The sequence below is a fragment of the Suricata suricatta genome, chromosome 8, assembly GCF_006229205.1.
Source record: "Suricata suricatta isolate VVHF042 chromosome 8, meerkat_22Aug2017_6uvM2_HiC, whole genome shotgun sequence".
Classification (NCBI taxonomy): domain Eukaryota; kingdom Metazoa; phylum Chordata; class Mammalia; order Carnivora; family Herpestidae; genus Suricata; species Suricata suricatta.
Genome location: NC_043707.1, coordinates 116,246,285 through 116,256,874, shown reverse-complemented (window position 1 = coordinate 116,256,874; position 10,590 = coordinate 116,246,285). Strand labels below are relative to the sequence as shown.

The 10,590-nt window shown below is 43.5% G+C and overlaps 1 long non-coding RNA gene across 1 annotated transcript in view; it reads left to right on the top strand.

Annotated features, from left to right (window-relative positions):
• The window catches only part of LOC115299789, a 51,531-nt gene extending 41,950 nt beyond the window's left edge, over positions 1–9,581 (top strand). Inside the window, exon 4 of the long non-coding RNA XR_003912337.1 lies at positions 9,375–9,581. This is a non-coding gene — a long non-coding RNA (uncharacterized LOC115299789). The remainder of the gene's footprint in view (positions 1–9,374) is intronic.
• Positions 9,582–10,590: the final 1,009 nt, after the last annotated feature.

Genomic DNA, 10,590 nt, shown 5'->3' with positions numbered 1-10,590 from the left:
TTTTCTTTCATTTTCCTTGCCTTTGGGGATGTGCCAAGTAGGAGATTGCTGTGGTGGAGGTCTAGGAGGTTTTTTCCTACTTTCTCCTGGAGGGTTTTGATAGTTTCCTGTCTCACATTCAGGTCCTTCAGCCATTTTGAGTTTATTTTTGTGTATGGTGTAAGAAAGTGGTCTAGTTTCATTCTTCTGCATGTTGCTATCCAGTTCTCCCAGCACCACCTGCTAAAGAGGCAGTCTTTTTTCCATCGCATACTCTTTCCTACTTTGTCAAAAATTAATTGGCCATACATTTGTGGAGAACAAATCTTCTTAAGTTCAAAATAGGTTAAATAATTAATATTACATATTATAGAAATGCTAAGGTTTATTTTCAAATGTAAAGTAAATAATCACTCAAAATGCATTAAATTCTTTCAACTAGTCACCTAGTTCCTAGTCATGTATGAATGTCAATATTTAAAAGTTAAAAGAAGTGATTCTCATGGGACCTCACTTGACCATTAGAACTTTCACGTCACCTCACTTGGTCCTTGTAAACTTTCTCACCACTTAATATATGTATAGAGGCTGTAAGCAGAGACAGGAAAATAACAAGAGCAAAACCCAAAGGCCATCAGAAAGGAAAAAAATAATAAATAAACAATTTGATAAAGAAACCAAACCTTGTACATTTAATTAAGAACAAATGGACATCACTTCAGTAGTTAAGCAAGAAACAACTCAACCATTTCAGTAGGTGATGCAAAGCATTTGATACACTATGGCAGTTATTCCTTATGTTTAGGATTCTAACAAAAGGAACAAAAATATCCCCTTTTTATATAAAAATTGATACTCATTGTATACAAAATCCACACTGTATGCTTAATGATAACTATAAAATTGTATCAACTTTAAGCAACAGAACACATATGCCAAATAACCATATAATACTTTATTATTGTGGGAGTTCTAGATAAATCAATAAGACAAGAAGTTGAATTACTTGAAAGGATTGGTTCTCAGACTTTGGCAAAGACCAAGTATATTGGATTGAAGTAAAACTCACAATGATAAAAAAAAAAAAAGACAACAACTAACATATACAGCCCTTACTGAATTCCCATGACAAACCTGTGATCTAGAATACTGTCATTCCCATCTTATAGCTGAGGAAACTGGCACAGAGAGGTTAAATAAATTCTGAAGGGCTATACAGCCAGGTAGAGGTGAAGCTGGGATTCTAAGCCAGGAAGTCTGGGTCTAGAAACTATGCTCTCCACTAATCCTGTGATGTATCAGGTGCTGGAATAAGTACCACACGTAAACCTCTCAACAACTCTGAGAAGTGGATATTGTTCTCTCCATTATAGGCTGTGATAGCTGTGTAGTAAAGTATAGCACATAAATTCAACAGGCTTTTGTTAAACTCTAAAAACTATAATTACAAAGATGTAGTTTCTAAGAAAGATTTTGGTAGTAAATTTTGAAATAAAAAGGTCAGATATCAAACAGTATGTTTGATTTAATTACAAGTAAGGAAAAACATATCCATTTGGACAAAGACTGAGAGTGACTGAACTAAAATAAAGGTAGTTGTTGGAGCAGGGTAACAGAAGTATGAGTGATTTTTTTCTTTTTTCTTTACCAAATGTCCATAGTGAACATTTAATAAATAAGCTGAGGCTGCAAAAAATGATATGCAAATGATAAAAAAGAAAATGCTGTGATGATTTGTGTTGGAACGTCTATTAATGCATTGAGTCGGAGTAAAGAGGTTTCTAATTCTGAAATTTTAAGTGTAAATCAGAGTATAGTTAAGATGATGTTGGAGAGGATGGGAAAAGAGAGAAATAATTACCCATACAAGCAACTACTTCCTCTGCTACTTCAGGAGCTGCCTGTCTTTGCTCAAAGCAATCTCATTAAATCACTGTGTCCAGCTCCCTAACCCAAGGCAAGACTGAACCTGAAGCAAACCAGATGGATAGGGAGCTCTCTGGCCTCCAGTATTCAGAGCCCACTTCATTCCTGGCAGCCAAGCTATTGGCCACCAGTGTTTATGTTGAATTGTTTCATACACACATTAAACTTAGGTGCATTCAATTCTATCCACTAGAAAGAAAGAAAAAGTTGGAGAGAAAGGAAAAAATTAAGCATATTAAAAATATATTTTTATACAAAAAGGTCCTTAAATGTCAGTCTTCATTGAATTTAAACAAAGATAACCACATTTCAAAGTTTGAAGAAGACACTGCTACATTGGATGCATTGAGAGTATTATAGTATATTTTGAATATTAATCATTTTTATCTAATGGCCTAACTTCAGAAATTAACCCCAATTTAAGATGCAATTGTACTGTATAGTCAAGAATAAAGATGAAGGAATGATCCAGTTTGTAATCCATGCAGTCAAAAAAGCAAGGCTTATTCCCTGCAATAATTTTAATCCTTTCTGCAAGTGTAAAGCCTGGTAAATCATTCTTTTGGTGCTGTGTATAGTGTAGATATTAAGGCAGAGCCACTCAGCTTCTATAACAAAAACTCCCCATGACAAGGCAGCTGAAATGAAGAAGTATATTTTCCATTTATGTAACAGAACAGACAATCTAGGCTGATGGGCAGTTATGCTCCATGAAATCAGTCAGAATCCCAGACCCCTTCCATCCTGTTGCTCTTCCTGTAGGACCTTCCCCTGATGTGCACTGTGAATGCTGGATTCACTGGCACATCAGCATTCAGGTCTCAAGAAGGCAAGAGCAGAGCCAAATCCAGGAAAGACAGCTTGTCTTTGTTGGAGGTGACCCAGAGGTTATACATATCACTTCTGCTCACACTCCATTGCCTTGTACTTAGTTATGTGATCACAACCACTGCAAGAGAAGTTGGGGAAATAGTCTCTGAGCACATGTGTACTCAGGAAGGAGAGAATAAATTACAGGGAGGGAGCAGTGGAGTTCAGCAGGGGAGGTCAGTGGATTTGAAGGACATAACTAAATCTGCTTCTTTTGGGGAAACTGAATTGCTATTTAAACCCATTTTCTGCCTGTTCAGAGATGAGATATTTTACTTCCCATAGTAATGCCATTGTTAGGTAAGTGTAATGGCCATTGGAGCTTCCTCATTCATTTGCAGCCCCACGCCTGTCTCCAAACTTCATCAACAGATCAAAGACTGCAGTGATCTCCATGCTTGAAACCTTTGGTCAAGCCCAGCCATCATACAAGGGCTCACACAAGAGTCAAGCACTTACATATGTGAAACACAAGCACACGCACACGCGCGTGCACACACACACAACCATGTTGACAGCAACCCATCAGAATTTGCTTACAGATACCCTGTGCTTTGGTTCTGATTGTAGAGGAAGCAAACCAGAAGGTTATCAGCAGATGGAAGAGGAAATGTTTGCAGGGGTATTGGAACTGGGGAAGTCATTCCATCTTCTGAAGTCACTACTGTATTTGTCTGGGAGTGTCCTGTCAACATGCCTTAGTAGCAGCAGGAAGATATTCCTCTTGCAGCAAACATAACCAGTGGCTGCAGAACAGAGGTATCTCTTGGATTTGAGGGGTAGAGATTCTTGGTGGCCATGTGGCATGTACAGGAGAAAGACTGGAGCAGAGTGCTATGGAGGGAAACCTTCACAGCTGTTTTGTCAGGAAGTGATTATAAAAGAAGCAGAGATTCTGAGATCATGTGAATCTGGATTACAAATGCTTGCCAGGGTTAAATTCCTCCTCAGCAAAAAAGAGACAACCATACCTAGTTGTATGGTTAAACTGACTCTTTGAATAGATCTTGGAACCGATAATAATGTCTCAGTAGTAAGTAGTTATTATGCTATTATTTTTATTACATTTTGGGTTGTTGTAAGGCTTAAATAAGACGCCATGTGAAAGCACACTGGGCAGCACCTGACTTGTAATAATTGTGATTTTTCTTGGGTTAGAGCCCCTAAGGCTCTCCTAGGCATCCTCTAATTGGAACCTGTTATCAGTAGATTGCCCCTTTGATAGAACCTAAAGGTAAGCCTGAAGGGTCAGCAGTGGGGATGGACTGAAAATGGAGAGAAGGGGAAGGAGAAGACATCTGTTAAACATCTACTATAAGTCAGGTACAATAGTGAGTGCATGGAATCAGTAGAGACCAGCTTTGCCTTCTTGATTTTAGTCTGAATTGGCTTTGCTTATTAGTTTCCTACGGCTGCTGTAACAAATCACCACTGACTTGGTGGCTTGAAACAACACAAATATATTATTTTATAGTTCTGGAGATTAGAGGTATAAAATAGGTCAGCAGAGCTGTGTTCCTTCTGAAAGCTCCAGGGAGAATCTCTTCTTTGCCTTTTCCAGCCTCTGGAGGCCATCCACCTTCTTTGGCTAATGGCCCCTCCTTGTACCACTCCAACGCCCTTCTCTGACTCTGACCACTCTGCCTCTTTCTTATAGGGATACTTGTGATTACATTGAGCCCACCTGGATAATCCAGGATAATGTTCATACCTCAAGATCCTTAATTTAGTCACACCTGCAAAGTTCCTCTTGCCATATAACATATTCACAAGTTCCAGAAATTAGAATGTGTACATCTTTGAGAGGCCATTATGCTTACTACCACACTTAATCATATAGTCTTTGTACACAAAGACCCCATGAATCTCAGGAGTTGTCAAGACAGATGAAGACCAAGACCAATATCTGTGTCCTCCAACACCTCTATGCAATACATACATCATAAGTAAAATCAAAGTGACCTTTGAGACTAACAGGGAGTAGAGCTGGAGGTGGCACATACCCTATAACTCAACAATCCACTCCTGGATGCATCCACTAGAAGCTCTTATACATGTGCTCTAGAACATAGGCTCATGAGTCTTCCGAGCAGCATCCTTTCTACTTATAAAAAATTAGAAGATGATTCTCCATGCAAACGGATTTAGAAATCCCTACAATGGAGCACCATGCAGACCTGGAAGACCCAAGGCTATCTAAAAGCCTAAAGGATTCTGAGAAACTATGAAAACAAGCCACAAGAGAATAGACAATATAATAGCATTTTATGTAAGTGTATATAAAAGATACAAAGAAATATTAAGTATTGCTTAAAATACATGAATTGATGATCTAACACAAAAACTATGCATAAGAAGGTAAATCTCAAATTTCAGATATTAGTTTCTCTTGGGGGAAGGAGAGGAGGAAGAGGAATATGAAGCTGGAAAATGAGTCCATGAAATCACTCATTTTGTACATCTGATATATTCCACAATAAAAATTTTCAGTATCAACCTTGAAATTTTTAAGCAAAATTTTTAAATGCTTTCACCCAAGTACTTTTAAGACTTGAGGAGATGGGATTTTTGACAAGGGCGCAGGGATAGGTAGGACTCTATTTCTGGAATGTGCCTAACAAGGAGGCAGAAGAAGTCCCTCTGTCAGTGTTCCCAGGAGGAAATCCGCAAGGCTGAGGAGAGGCAGAGAGGAGAGAGGTTGGGGAGGAAAGAAGAGATGGCATTGTTTTTGAAAACTATCAGTTAAAATTCTATTTTAAATCACAAGAAAACCGACTTAGACTGAATCAAAAATAAAGGAAACACATAGGCTCATATAATGGAAAAGTCCAGATATAGTTCTGGCTGTGGACCAGTCTTTCTTAATGGACAGGCACTGGTGACATTTGGGGCCAGATGATTCTTCACTGGGGAGGCCTGTCCTATCCTGTGCATTGCAGGATGATTAGCAGCATCACTGGCCTCTACCCCTGGATACTAGGATTTACTGCCACATTGTACAACCAAAAATGCTTCCAGACATTGCCAGATGTCCTCTGGGGGTAAAACTGCCACCCATATCCCCCCACTGAGGACCCAACATTAGGGAATACTAAACAGTGTCACCAGGACCTGCTTCTTACAGTCAAGGCACATGCTCTCGGCATTCTTGGCCTTCATCCATCCACGTGGTGGTCCCCTGGCAGCTCCACACTCTATCTTGTGGTAGCAAAACAGCTGTCACAATTCCAGACCTCACTGCTTCATACCCCATTGTCCAGGCAAAGAGAGGCTGTTGATTTTGGTCACTTGTACAGAACAGAGACCACCTGCAAATCCCAGTTTGTGTCTCCTCCTCCTTCTTTGCTGTGATTGGCAAGGCACCCATAGCTTAGCCAGTCCCTGTGGTGAGAGGGACAGAGTAACTGATTGGCTTAAGCCACAGGACCCACTGCTGGTGTTGGGATGAAGTCAATCCCTACCGAGACACATGGCTAAGGAGGGAGGTAGGAGGGCTCCCCCAAAATGTCTGTGTACCGTTCCCCAAGCAGAGCGTGCAGGCCTGGGGCTACTTTCTGCCAAGGGTCCATTTAGACCCAGGCAAAGCGGCTCCAGTGAGGTGATGCTGTGTGGCAGAGACACTGCAAAACCAGAGTCTAAGGGGCCTGCACGAGAAAAAACTGCTCCCACCTGAAAAATCATGCCCTTTCTGCATCCTGTCTGCTTGGAGCCAGACTCTGAAAGTGTCAGAAACCTCAGCAACTCCCAGTTCAGCTGGGAGAGGAGAAACGCTGGGCTCAAAGCTGGTCAAAGAGCCTTTCCCTTCTCCATGGCAAGGGACCTCCGGCATGAGCCAAGCTGGGAGGGGGGAGGGGGAGCTGGCATTAAAACAAGTTCGGAATTTTTATTATCTCCAACTAGACCATTTTAATTACTGAACTGAGGCCGTATTTGTGGTTTAAAGTGACCAGAGATCTTTTTATTACCGAAAAGCCAGGACAAAATTATGGGCCCTGCCTGAGACAGAGATCTCATCCTCAGGCAAGAAATGGTCCTCACTGCATACATTTTAAAGGGAGAAGGGGAGCAAAAATAAAACCGTACTTCAGCTATATCCGTGGGTTGTGCTGGCTCAACATACGGCTGCTCCTTCGATGGAGCCCAGGGAAGCGGCACCAGCAGGACTGGGGACACACACATAAAATCTGAAGGGTCCCGGAGGCAGGTAATCCCCGTCCCCCGATCCCACCAGGGAATTTGGTCAGACCCAAGGATCTGCAGAACCTGGGGAAAGAGGCTACAGTAGTGCTAAGAGAAGCAATGGGCGGACGGCAAGCCCCAGTGGCAAACTCAAGGTCGAGTAGGGGCAGACAAGTGTATAGTGGAGAACAGAGGCCCGAGCAGAAACTGCCACCGTGGATCTTGCCACAGAACTGTGATCTCCCTCTCCCCCCGAGGGCCTCATCTAGATGACCAGGCTAACACTGCTATCACTTACCATCTGCCCTGGTTTTCTTGCCTTCTCCCCCACAGCTGTGACCCAGAAAGCAAAGGTTACACAAAGTGCTAAACCAGGGGGCAGATGGAGCCTAGGCTGGGGTCTTCAGTTCCCCTTGCCCCAAGCAGAATGGCACAGGCGAGCTCTTACTTCCTCTCTGTTTTCCATGAAGAATCTCGAGGGTCAGGCCCATGCTGCTCATGAATGCTCCCCACTCACTTCTGTTTATTGTACTGGTTTGGCCATTAATGGGGCAAAATGCAAACGGAATTGCAGGAATCAGTCTAGTCTTACATAGGGCTCACAAAACCGGCTCCCATTCTGACAAGTGTATGCTAATTGCATTCTGTCTCCTTGCAAATTACAGCTATTCCTCTGGTTTTAAAAAATTTGACATTTCATTTTGATTGCGGCAGCTTCTTGTTTCCTCCGGCACCGAGAAGGGGAGGGCAGCGGGGGATTGAGGGCAGACGCTGACCTCATGACCTAGGTACAGATGTTGCTGGAGGGTTCAAGGCCTTTGAGTGGAGTTACCACAACAAGTTTGGACCTCAGTGATACTGGGGGTGTTTCTGCTTCTGGCAGATTTATACAAATTGAGTCCAAACCCACAAAGTTCACAGCTTGCATGGATCCAGGGCCCTTCCTGTGCTTTCTGCAAATCTACACCCAGGCTTCTTCCTCGGTCCCTCTGGTTTTGCTCCTCTGGCTGGGTGAGCCATCCTGACTTGTCTGCACATCAAAGGATACCCATAGCTCAAGAAATCCAATCATGGTTGTGATTCTGCGGCTCGGTGTCTTAGAGTCTTCTCTGGGGGCTTGAGGAATTCCATCAAGTACAACATTCTGTGTGTGGATGAGAGGTTCTCAAAGTGGAGTCTAGGGACCCAGAGAGGACCCGAGACCTTCCCAATGTGTCTGAAATCAAAATTCTTCATAACTACACTGAGATGCTATTTGCCTTTATCTCCAAAGCATACAGTGGAGTTCTCCAGCACCTACCTGATGTTTGATGATGTCACTGCTCAGAGAGCTGAGGGAGTATGTGCCTGTGTATTCTCTTGTCCTAAAATGCTCTCAACTTTAATTTCTAATATGCTGATATATCAAAATGTACATAACAAAAGCCATTTGGGATCCTCAATAATTTTTAAGACATCAAACAGCTCCAGTAGTTCCCTTCAAGCCCTGTTGTCTCTCAAAGTTGCTCCTCCTGCCAAGAGAGCCTCACCCTTACATGCAGCCCCCCTGGGAGTCGGGATCCAACTAGCCCTGTGCTAGTTGCTCCTAAACCAAGAGCAGCGTGAGGCTGATTGACCTTCCACAGCTCCCCGGAAGTCTTTCTCAATCTCTGTGCAATGCTTTCTCAAATCCAGCAAAAGACTTGACAAGTTTTGTGATCTTCTTGGAAGGGAAGGAGGTCCTGAGAAATCACCACATCGTTGAGATCATATCTAAGTCTTTCTTCATAGCAAAGTCTAGAGTAGGGGAAGATGTGTTACCTCTCATTTTACAGGAGACAAGACTGAGACTCTGGAGACAGATGGTGGAGATGAGATGAGAACCCACTAACATGCTTGTTGGTTTGAACAGCCAAGCCATGGAGCCTCTTCAAGTCTGTTTTGAAATATTCTCTTCCTCTCCTCCCCTGTTTGTACTTTCCCCCCATCTTCTCCTCCATCCCTTGTCTCTTTAGCCCTCTCTTTCCTCCCTCTTGTTTTCCTTCCCTTATTTTCTTCCTTTGAGCTATTTAAGGTGGGTCTGTTTGTACATTTGTCATTCTCTGGGAAATAGCACTGAATTTCAATAAATGCGAATGGCAGAGAAATCAGACAGTGATGCTTGAGCAGAAGTTGGGGGAGCTGTCAGCCACATTTCATCACACCCCCAACTGGCAGAGCCAGGGTCCTCGTGTGAATTTTCCAACCCCTCAAGTGCCTCCTGCTCTCAGTGGGATAGCGGACTGCTGGTGTCCAGTCCAATTAGCCAGCAGCGATGGGCGCATCCGACCCTCCAGTTCCCTTAACCTTTTCCATTGGTTTTATTTCCACTTGTGCCAAAGAAGGGGTATTCCAACTAATGTTACAGATCGACTCACCCATCATTTCTTCCTTTGAGTCAGGATCTGAGGAGAGGAAGGTGGAAGTACAATCTCTGTCCTAAAGGAGTCCACAGGCCAGGGAAGAGATGGAGACACATCAGATAAAGACTGCGCAGTGAAGGAGAGAATCAAAGCCTGGGCCAGCATCACGGGACACGTGAGGAGTCACCGGGCTTCTGCGTCTCCTGAGGAGCTGGCAGGGGAGGGAGGTGCAGCTCAGTCAGGAGAGCAGGGAGAACACAGATCAGCAGACCTGGGATGCCCCAAGCTCCAAAGTAAAAGTAATATCTTAGGGGCCTGAGTGGTGTGTGTGTGCATGTATGTGTGTGCGGGGGTGGGGAATGTCAAGAACTGAAACAGGAACAGAAACTTCTAGACAGCTTTTTAGGAGTCTTTTGCTTTTTTTTTTAATTTATTTATTTTTGAGAGAGAGCACATACACACACAAGTGAGGGAGGGGTAGAGAGAGAGGGAGAAAGAAAGAATCCCAAGCGGACTCCACACTGACAGCTCAGAGCCCAGTGCAGGGCTTGAACCCATGAACTATGAGATCATGACCTGAGCCAGTCAAAGACCAGATGTTTGACTGGGCTACTCGAGTGTCCCCTAGACTTTTAATGGAGGCAGTATAAGGTAGTGGTTAAGGGCACCGGCTGGGGAGTTAGGTGAATTTGACGACCACTCACCAATCTGTATGACTTTGGGCAAGACCTTTAAGCTCAATTTTACCATCTGTACAATGGAATAATAGTACTTATTTGTAGATTTATTTATGAGGGTTCCATAAATTAATATGTGACCAGTTTTTATAAAAGAACCTGAAATACAGAAGGCTGTAGATCAACATATAAATGTCAGATGCTCTTAGTATTAGGTTCTAAAATAAGTGAAATACACACATGAAGCACTGAGCACAGCACCTGAAACATGGCGGACCGCCCACAGCTGCTACCACGACCCTGAGTACCAAGGCTCAATTCCTCAGGGTCAACGAACATCAGGCATTGTGGGAACAGCTTGCCATCCCCCCTTCATCAAAGGAAGTGGGGCTCCGAATTCACCGGCAGGCAGGAAAGTGTGTTGGATGAGTGTGAGGGCTGGAGGTGCACTGGAGGTGAGCTGGAGGTGAGCTGGAGGTGAGCTGGAGGTCAGGCTGGCCAAGGCAGGCAGGGAGTGGTAGAATCTGCATTCGGGCCACCGTCACCAGTAGTCACCCTCAGATGGAGCACAGAACCAG